The sequence below is a fragment of the Nelumbo nucifera genome, chromosome 2 (genome assembly GCF_055504915.1).
Source record: "Nelumbo nucifera cultivar China Antique chromosome 2, China Antique-T2T, whole genome shotgun sequence".
NCBI lineage: Eukaryota > Viridiplantae > Streptophyta > Magnoliopsida > Proteales > Nelumbonaceae > Nelumbo > Nelumbo nucifera.
The window spans coordinates 113,498,731-113,510,179 of NC_142650.1; the positions used below are offsets into that span (position 1 = coordinate 113,498,731).

Below are 11,449 nucleotides of genomic sequence, written 5' to 3' on the forward strand. Positions count from 1 at the left end.
ACATTGAAGAGAATAGAATGTCGAAACCTAATTCATGTAGCTGATCCCATTAGGGCTGCAAGTCGGGCCGGGTTAGGTTGGGTTGAGGCTAACCCTAGCCCAACCCTAAGTTCTAAACCCCAACCCTAACCCTAATCCTAACTAAATTCCTTCAACCCTAACCCAACCTAACCCAACCCAACACGAATGACTTCGGGTTGGGCCCAACCCAACCTTCTTCCCATCCCTTAAAACCTAATAGAATTTCTCGATTTTAGATCTTAACTCAACTTTCACTACATATATTAATCCTATGTTTCATTAGTATTAGTTTGTTGATGTTTTATTTTGTTCTTTTGGTACAAAATTCAGAAAAACAAGTGTTAGAAATGACTATACTTTATTATGAATTATGACTTATGATAGATCTTTTATAGGCAACAAACAACAGAGAGGAGATGAAGACTAAAATTTTCAAAAAACATAAAATAATGTTATTAAGGTTTTGGTCTTCCCGATTACGATTAAGTGAAGTGATTATCTTAAAAGAAATACATGATACTATGTAGTGGGGGCTATACAAATATTATGCATCTAAACAAATCAATGTATGTTATATATTACATATAACATATATTTTATATATGACATGTACTATAGAGTCGAGTGGCCTAAGGGGTCAGCCCTAACCCAACTTGAAAGTAAAGTCAAGTTCATGAATTTCAACCCTAACCCTAACCCGACCCAACCCAACCCAACTTTTTTTTGGTTGGGTTCGGGCCAACCCGACCCAAGTTGCAGCCTTAGATCCCATATAGTTGAGACAAAGCTTAGATGATGAGCAGTTGATTGGTTACTAATTTTATGATACTATTTGATTGGGAGTTCACATCTGCGCCCCACAACGCCCCACGACACATCCCGACCTTGTATTAGAAATATCTCCCGATGATGTCCCATCATCTCTTGTACTTGTCATTGGTAGATATTCCCAATACAAGGTTGGGATGTGCTGTGGGGCATTGTGGGGCACCCCCTTGTGGGGCACAGATGTGAACTCTTTGATTGGTTATAATTTTTTTAGCTATCATGCCTTTTCGATATCATAGTGGGACTGATTTTTTGAAAAACAAAGCCTCCAGAGGTCCATATAATTCTTTTGAAAAACTTAAGGAAGGTAATTGAAATTTACCCTAATTAAGATAATAAGATTGTTTTCTCATAATGAATACCTGGAAAATCAGGTTGAAATCATCCTAAATATCCCACCTAGCTAATACATTCGTTCTTTTAACTAATCTAGTAATAGTGGATACGTGATGATTTAAGATAGTAACTAATTAATGATGCTTATTGCACTATCAGTTGGACTTTTGTAAACCAAATTCCAGTAATACCATCATTCGAATTAGATTATTAACTTTCAATTAGGGTAATTAATTGTTAGCTTATGATAGACAGGGGATTTTATGGTTGAAATTTGATGACCAGTGTGTAGACTTGTTTATGGGTCGGGTAGCCCGATGGGCTTGCCCGGCCTGGTCAATAATATTAAATATATAATATAAATAATATATAATATATAATATATAATATATAATAGTAAAATTAAAAATAAAAAAGTATTATATAATATATTATTAATAATATATAATTAATATATTATAAAATATTTGTCAAAATTGGATTTCAGGCTTTATATATTCGGGCTCAAATTTGGTAATTTTCTGTTTATAAAGAGGCAAAACCCGACCTGAACCCGTCCCATGAATAAGTCTACTGACTACTGGTGTGTATGATTCAACCATTTTAAAAAAATTAGGATGGAAGCATGTAAACGAATTGGGTAGCAATCTAATAAGCTTACCATGACACATTAGCTCGTCAAGAGCAATAGAGGGGGTAAAAAGCTAATCCCCCGAAGGGAAAGAAATTTCATGCAATTAAGATTTAAGAGGTGATGTTTTTTTGTGTGTGTGTGTGTGTTTTTTATTTCGAATCTGATTCAGAGGGGTTGGTTTAAGGCCCAGCTACCCTTTGAACCATGGTCTGATTCGAAATATCCCTTATAGGGATTTATCCTATTATCAAGGAAAAATCTATAATGCCAAAAGACATGATACTAAAAAAGCTTTGACCAATTACAACCTCGCTTAATTTTTGGTGAAAATCCACCTGATTGATTCCTGTTTTTATGATGTCGGTTGATTGGTTGCGAGTTTTTGTAATATTATGTCTTTTCAGCATCATACTCAAACCCTATTATTAATTACGTGTTATTTTCACAGTCCCTAGACAACAAGGGTGATCATGAGCCAGGCCTGGACCCCAGACCTGAACTGAAATATAAAGCCTAGGTCCAGGTCTACATGGGCCTGGACAGCGTGGGACAGGCTTCTGGGCCTATGACTTAAATAACATTATATTAGATATATTGTATATGCTTTTTAATTATATTTCATAAAATGTATACTAAATTTGTGTATACTTTTATCGGTTTTATGTAATAAAAGCATTATATGTAATATATTTTATGTGCCATATTAAAATATTTACACAATATATAAACCCATATTACATTACAGGTTGGGTCTCAACATAAAACGTAGGCCCAAGCCCATAAATTTTCAGGCAGAGCCGGATCACCCCTACTAGACAAGTCGAACCCAAAGCTAGAGGTTCTCTCTCTCTTTCCCTTCATTTTGAACTCTGGACTAGCGTTATGGTCTGGAGGACAAAATAAAGTTTGTTTTCTCTAGTCAGTAAAGCAAAACCGGGATCATGACATGAAGTGGTAAGCATCAAGCATCATTGGTTCCAAAAGAGAATTAGCTAGGATCTTTCTCAACCACTAGGCTGATCTTCAGGAGCTCAGAATTTCTCTAGGGCTAACTTGTTCTTTCCTTAAATAGTAGTAGGTTAATGTATCTTTCTTGTTTTTCTCTTTTGTTGGAAGCCACCAACAAAGAGAAAAGTGCTAGAGACTGTGTTTGGTTGCAATGCCAATAAATTTGTACTGATGCAAAACCATGACAGTGCAAATGAATTGAGTGTAAATTCTGACCTATTTTTGTTTCAAAATTTAGCTTATTTTTTTTATTACAGTACAAATGAAGTAAATTCAGATATGAAGCAGAATAAAGTAAAATCCAAAACAAAATTAAACAAGAATTTACATTTTGCACTGCAATCAAACACAGCCAGAGGGTAAAATCATTCTGATGCAATTGACATTGCTAGTTTACTTTGTTTGGGGGGAACACTTTGCCATTCAGATTAATTTTGAGGTTGTGAAAAAAGGGCTGAGCTTGTTCAGATGCCAACATTGATGAGACAATCAAACAGAAGTTACTCCAAGCATCCATGCACCAATGCACCTTTCAACATCTCATATATACTGAAATAGTACATCAATGCTCATGTACTAGAGTCTGGGCTAGATTTTCAATCTAAACTTTGCATGAATTAATCTAATAGCCTCTTGTTTGGCCAAATTCTGCAAATTTTCCAAAGGAGAAAAGACATATGAGGATGGAATGGAAGCATTTGGAATATGGACAGTGGAACCTATCTGTTTCTTGCTAATTGCAGCCAAGTGACTGCTTATAGGGCTGCCCGGCTGTGTTTTGGTAGCATTGCTATTTCTACATGAATTTGGGTTGATCAATACAAATTGGAATATCTTAAAAATGCATGATCATTGATGTTTATGATTGAAATCGGTGTTTCTTGTTTGGGGTGAAATTCAATCACCCTAGCTCAATTGGTTTTCATATTTGATATAAACAATACATATCTTTCACCAATTTGTATTGATCGACCCAAAAAATGTTCTAAATTGAAACAACAACGATACCAAAAACACAACCTAGGGTTCAAGTTATTGGTGACCATGGTGGGGTTGTAATAAAGTGGGGTGGAGACTTGAAAGAGAATTGAATGAGATAGGTGAAGAGAAGTTGTTAGCCTGCTAGGAGGGATTGTCTTGATCTCCAAACACTTGTGTAAACAAATTATACTGGTTGGTCACTGAAGCTGAACCTTGCTGTGAAGAACTCAGTTGAGATGTGGAGGAGGGATGGTTGTGAACCCCTTGGTAGACAATTCGGAGGTTATTTGGGTCTGAGGCCAACCACTCAGCTCGTTTCTTGGCTCTACAGTCGGTCCTTTGGCACTTGAAATAGCTTCTGAGCAAGACAAAAGTTAACCGATAAAAGGTTATATATACATATAATTATATAACAAAATTAGCCTTAAAATTGAATTTCATGCCTTGGGAAAAAAAAAGAAACTCTACCTGGTTTTTCCTATGTTTTTAATGAACTTTTGGCCATATTTTTTCCAGATGTGCCCATCTTCTGGCATAACCAAGTTGGTGCATTCTCTATCTACCACTTGGTCTTCTCTGAACCCTTCCTCAGCTTCCCTAGAAGCATGTATAACAAGAAATTAATGCTGAACACTAACATACTTTTGAATATCTGTAATGTATGAAATGCATGCATGAACATGGATATCTGAGGTTCACTTACTCATGAAATTATTTATACAGAAACCCAAGAAGGCAAACTAATTAAGGAGGGGAAATAGATTCCATCTTGGCTTTAATTAGTTCCAGCTTGCATTATGGTGTTGATTAGGGATGGTAATTTCACAAGTTTTGACCTTAGGATATCTGGTACTTAGGGTGTTAATGGACTGGTTTTGGGTTGGACTTCGTTTAAATCAAAATCTATTTGGACAGATTATTGGATGGATCAATAAGACATTGAATTTGGACGGACTGGACAGACCAATATAAAATATTGGATTGGACCTGGTCCGTCTATAATGAATTTATATTGGATTGAGTCAATATCTGATCCATTGATAGAAGATAAGAACATAGGTGTCAATGGACTAGGTTTGAGTTGAAACCAATCTAAATTAACAGGAATTTGAACAGATTAGACAGTCTTTGGACCGGTCCAAAATAGACTCACATTGGACTGGATTGGATTGGACCAGGTCCATTTGTAATAGACTCACATTGGACTGGACCGGATTGGACCAAATCCAGTCCAATTGACACCCCTACTGGTACCTGAACCCAATTATATTTAACATGGGCACCCACTCCTGATGCCCAATTATAAATCTGTATATATCAATAAATATATCTTATATAGTTTATAAAGAAATAATATACATAATAAAAAAGAGTTGAGAGAGGATTCAAATCCTTGCCTTTGTGCCCTATTATATGTATTTTTAACACTAGCCTATCACACCATTTTTACTTAAGAGGGCATTACACTTTACTTATGATATGATGTAAATTTGAGTATAAGGTCCAAAGTATCGGAAAATGCAAAGAATATTGAAGAAACAATTTAAAGAAATGTATTTGGATTCTGGATACACATTGGATATGGATAGATATGGAGAAAATAATACAATATATATGGATACGCCATGATAATTCAAATATATAGTAAAAATATATAAATTATATATAATATATAACCCTAATAACACTATACATAGGAAACAAATATTTTAATAGCTTAGGACCTTATGTGAAGTGTAATTTATATATTGGTTAACAAACTAATATTATAAATCTCATCAACAATCACATAAAATGTTACAAAGTTTAAAATAAACCAAGTTTAACAAATATTGGCAATGTGATAGTAGAAAAATTACATTTTTGTTATGAAATTAATCACAAAAAAAAACTCTTAAATGGAACATTGAGATTATAGAGGCAAAAGAATTCAGAGCTGATTTGATTATGGCTAGAGATTTGGTCATTTGTAAATGATTTTTTATTTTATTTTGTATCCTAGGCTCAGTTTGGAAAGAATACAAATACAAATATGTATAGTGCAAATACATACAAAATAATATAAATATGTGAGTTTTGCACTCTACACATTTGTATTTGCACTCCTTTCAAACTGAGGATCTTGTATTTTGTATGTATTTGTATTTGTACTTAAATATGGCTAGTTTTGGAGTCAATTATGGTAAATAGAATCAATTATGATGAGTTTAATGGCATCAACTAAGGTAATTGAATTTGAATCCTGCCCGTAATTTTTTAAGTCCACTTGGACTTTTATGTAACTAGATTTTTTGAATGTTGAATGAATTAGCTTTGGGATTTCAAAAAAAAAAGTGAATTTCAAATTTGAAAAATGATATCAATAATAGAGTATGCCAAATGATAATTAGGTGAGACGGGTCATGACAGGTTTAACAGGTTTGGGACGAAATGGGATTGGAAAATTGGGAGGAAAAATTAAACAGGTTTGGGATATGATGAGGGCGGATTTGGCCCTCCAATGATATTGTGACACATGGCACCTCATGACAACTAGGCAGCTCGCCACCAAGCAGCCCGACGCCTCACAGGTAGCTTGCCACCAGGTAGCTCACCACTAGGCAGCTCGCCACCAAGCAGCCCGGCACCTCACAGGTAGCTCGCCACCAAGCAGCCCGGTACCTCACAGGTAGCTCGCCACTAGGCAGCTTGCCACCAAGCAGCTCGCCACCAAGTAGCCCGGCACCTCACAGGTAACTCGCCTCCTAGTCAGACCGACCACCGCATGATAATTCCAAGGATCTCACCACCGTATCTCACGTCTTACTGGATCGTGCCTTGTAACGGCTATATTAGCTCACCCACTCCACGATTCAGATGGAAATGGGCAACCTTACCGGTTGGTGCCATTATGCCCAACTAACACGGAAACAGATCCCATCACAGCGGGGATCCAGGAACTACTCCACCAAACCCGCAAGGACTCCAGTATATAAAGGCCTCACCCCCAGGGGCGAAGGTATGCGTAATCTTGGCTCTCTAGCTCTCTCACAACCTAGTATCATTCTTAGCTCGCAACCAAGTGCTAACTTAAGCATCGGAGTGACCCTGTCGGGTAAACACCCCCGGGTTCTTTGATTCATCTCTTGCAGGTTCATCGAGCCCATCGTTGCTGGTAGCCAGATCATCTCCTACAGGGAGCAGCCGGATTGCGCTACGCCATTTGGCGCCATTTGTGGGAATCTGCTACTAAAAGCCCTTGTCTCCATTCAAAAATCTCAAGCTCAGAATCAAATCCATGGCTTCCTCTAGCAACACCGGACAAAACAACGAAGTGCACGTCTCCGGGGGGCAACCTCAGTTCCCGCCTATCTGCATAGGTCAGTTCACCATACCGCTTAGTGTGGCTGAGGTCCTAGCGTTGACGATGCCCCAAGTGACTGCACAAGTGAACGCGCCACTCCCTCTTGTAGTCGGCGCGACATTCGCTGAACCCTCTATGATTCTGTGGGATACGCTACAAAAAGCTTAGTTCTCATCTTTTGAACGACGAAGTCCTCTTCTCCTAGAAAGCTAGGTCCTCACTTTTTAGAAACTAAAGCTCTCGCTTTATAGTTTCCATTTTTTATGAACTCAAAAACTATGCAAAAAGCTAACAAATTAAGCAGCTCTACCAACTTTACTTTCAATTCAGATAAAACCTCACCAGTCCTCTTCGCGAGGTCCCCTCTACAAAGATGAGCTCTTCGTGGCTTCCGCGGGAGTTGGCGGCCAATAGACTACATGGGCACCCTTGCTAGTCGAGCCTTCCAAGGCTCTCTTGCGAGTTGGCGACCTAAAGTTAGTGGTACTGCCCCCAAAGGTTGAGTTCCTAGTAGCTTCTTGTAGGAGTGGGTGACCGGCATCACAAGGCTGATGCAGCGCAATCATAGCTCTAAGGCGCCCACCTGGCGCCCTGGCGAGGCTTGGCGCAGCCTGCGTGCGGCCTGGCGGCCTGGCAACCTGGCACATGTGTCAACCTGGCGTCCTAGCCCAGGTGCGAACTGACGAACTGATAAAAGACTTCCTTACCACATAAGACACAACCACTTCTTAGGCATGGGCAAGATCAAGGAGAGTGGACTACAAGTTGCTCCTAGCGCCGAAGGGCTAAAGTATCGAACTGGCGGAGACCTCGGCACCACATAAGACCCAGTCGCCTCTTCGGCATGAGCAAAATCAAGGAGAGTGGACTACAAGTCGCTCCTAGAGCCTAAGGGCTAAAATACCACATAAGACCCAACTGCTTCTTAGGCATGGGCAAGATCAAGGAGAGTAGAATACGAGTTGCTCCCAGAGCCTAAGGGCTAAAATACCACATAAGACTCAACCGCTTCTTAGGCATGAGCAAGATCAAGGAGAGTGGATTACTACAAGTCGCTCCTAGCGCCGAAGGGTTAAAGTACTGAATTGGCGGAGACCTCGGCACCACCTAAGACCCAGTCGCCTCTTCGGCATGGGCAAAATCAAGGAGAGTAGACTACGAGTCGCTCCTAGAGCCTAATGGCTAAAATACCACATAAGACCCAGCCGCTTCTTAGGCATGAGCAAGATCAAGTTGATTGGACTACAAGTCGCTCCCAGTGCCAAAGGGCTAAAGTACTGAACTGGCGAAGACCTCGGCACCACATAAGACCCAGTCGCCTCTTCGACATGGACAAAATCTAGGAGTGGACCACGAGTCGCTCCCAGAGACTAAGGAATTGAATCAGTGTTTATGAGCTCATCGAATTTCGGGCCAAAAGAAGAAATCTACTCCCTTCGCCGAGTTACTTTCAGCTCGGGAGTGGGGGGCAAATGATGAGGGTGGATTTGGCCCTCCAATGATATTGTGACACATGGCACCTCATGACAACTAGGCAGCTCGCCACCAAATAGCCCAACACCTCACAGGTAGCTCGCCACTAGGCAGCTCGCCACCAAGCAGCCCGACACCTCATAGGTAGCTCGCCAGTAGGCAGCTCGCCACCAAGTAGCTTGGTACCTCACAGGTAGCTCGCCTCCTAGTTAGACTGACCACCGCATGATAATTCCAAGGATCTCACCACCGTACACCGTGTCTTACGGGATCGTGCCTTGTAATGGTTATATTAGCTCACCCACTCCCCGGTTCAGACGGAAATGGGCAACCTTACCGATTGGTGGCATTATGCCCAACTAACACGGAAACAGATCCCATCACAGCGGGGATCCAGGACACTCCACCAAACCCGCGAGGACTCCAGTATATAAGGCCTCACCCCCCAGGGGCGAAGATATGCGTAATCTCGGCTCTCTAGCTCTCTCACAATCTAGTATCATTCTCAGCTCGCAACCAAGTGCTAACTTAAGCATCGGAGCGACCCCGCCGGGTAAACACCCTCGGGTTCTCTGATTCATCTCTTGCAAGTTCATCGAGCCCGTCGTTGCTGGTAGCCAGATCATCTCCTACAAGGAGCAACCGGATTGCGCTACGTCAGGATCAATGGTACCTAGGTGGGTTTAGGAATGAGAAGGGCAATTTTCATAGGTACACTACTTGTTGCCATCCCTAATGGTGATGATGCTGAGTTAGAGGAGGAGGTGGTGTGGTGTGGGTTCTAGAGACTTGGAGCACTTAACCTTGAGTAGAAGAATGGCTTCATATCATGAGTTAATAAAGCAAGCATTTATAATTAACTCAACCTTGAGATACAAACATGGATTCACCCAAATTATACATGTTCACAAGTAGGGGTGTCAATTAGATTGGATTTGGTCCAATCCGATCCAGTTCAATATGAGTCCATTACAAATGGACCTGGTCTAATCCAGAATATTTTGGACCATTTTGGACTGGTAGAGATTGTCCAATCTATTCAAATTCCTGTTGGTTTCAACTCAAACCTGGTTCATTGACACCTATGTTCTTATCTTCTATCAATGGACCATATATTGACTCAATCCAATATAAATTCATTATGGATGGACCGGGTCCAATCCAATATGTCATATTAATCCATCCAGTCCGTCCAAATTCAATATGTCTTGTTGGTCCATCCAATCCATCCAAATGACGGAGTCCAACCCATAACGACACCCCTATTCACAAGTACAGATCAGAAGGTCCTCACATATCTACCCTAAAACTATATGTATCCACAGAACTTCCAGCAGTACTACTTCTTTGAATGAATAAAAGAAACAAATAAGAAAATTAGCAGCATAGTAATATGATGATTTGGGAGTGAAGAGTTCAGACAAGAAAACCTACTAAGGTCTGGAAATGCAGAAAGTAAGACATATATAGTAGCATACGTCTTGCTGCAGAGAAGGAGGAGGACGTACAAGGTTGATGGTGGAAAAACAGACGATTGACTGGCTAGTTATGCAACTGTAAACAGACTATTCTCTTACTAAATTCATTCACCAAGCAACGTACACAGATGGATTTACATTCACAGAAACAAGAGAAAACCCAACAAGCAGAGTTGCTTGGATGACTGTTTGGGACTCTTAAACACATCTTTTTTGGTTAAATTTGTTCTGTAATTTTAGTGGAATAAAGCAAACAATGGAGAAGATTAAATATAAAGAGAGCAAATTAAAGAGACAGACAGACAGACAAGAGAAATGAAGGCATACAGAAGTGTGGCTGTGGTTGAAGGAGGATCGGCCATGGCTGCTCCTTTGTCGTCCCGATCTATCCTTAACCTGGGAAGGTAAAACTGGTCAGTCTAGAAGAGAGAGAGAGAGAGAGACTTGTCGGCACTTGGGCGAGAGTCTAGCAGAGGCTAGAGTATAGTTTCTTTGGTTTTTTCTTTCCTTCTTTAATTCTTTGATTTGATCTATTAGCTACGGTACAGAATATGTAGTTAGTAGTCCCACCTTTCTAACGTCAGATTGGAATCTAGGTGGCACATTTAATGCAGTCCCTACTCCCTCGTGAAGAACGCTTATTGTTAGATAGCCACGTATGCGTGGGGTGACGTTTTGCTATTAACGTCATTATCCTCAGTTCCCAAGGCACTATGACAATAGCCATTAGGTGTTCATAGAAATTCTCAGCCGTACATCGCGAACATCTCTCCTATCCCAACTGTACGATGGAGCTAAGATGTGCTCAGGTGCTTATGAGAGATGAACGCATAGGAGTTTCAGTATTGAAAAAATAATATCTATTTGGTTGGGTGTTTTTCCCAAAAAAACATTTTTCAGACCATACCTCGGAAATCTGAAAAACATGGTCTTAAAAAATGCCCTTTGGCGTTTTCTCATTGTTATACCATCGATAACAATGATTTACTGATGCCACATTGAAAAATGCCATTTCTTTATTCATCACTATTTTTTGAAAAAATGGCATTGATTCTAAACATTATTATTATTATCATGATTCAAAATAATATCTGGAAATGGAATCATTTTGGCCACCGATTTTTTGGTCCAAAAATGGTTGAATGGTCGACAGTTTAACCGCCTGGGTTAATGGATTATTGACTTTTTTCAATGGTTTTTGATCAAAGACCGGTTAAAGTAAAACGGAACCGATTGCCTAGATGGTTTCTAGGCCGAATGATCTAATTATCCGGATCAACAGCAGTTCGAAAACCATAATTACTTTAAGCCTAAAAATGATCATCCCTAATTGTAGCAGAGATTTGA

At 39.9% G+C, this 11,449-nt stretch overlaps 1 long non-coding RNA gene across 1 annotated transcript; it reads right to left on the reverse strand.

Annotated features, from left to right (window-relative positions):
* Positions 1 to 3,048: 3,048 nt before the first annotated feature.
* LOC104611156 (uncharacterized) lies at positions 3,049 to 10,604 on the reverse strand. Its single transcript, XR_016082246.1, has 3 exons — positions 10,430 to 10,604; positions 4,277 to 4,405; positions 3,049 to 4,166 (listed from the first exon to the last, which is right to left on the reverse strand). It is a non-coding gene; the product is annotated as an uncharacterized LOC104611156 (long non-coding RNA).
* Between the last annotated feature and the right edge of the window lie 845 nt (positions 10,605 to 11,449).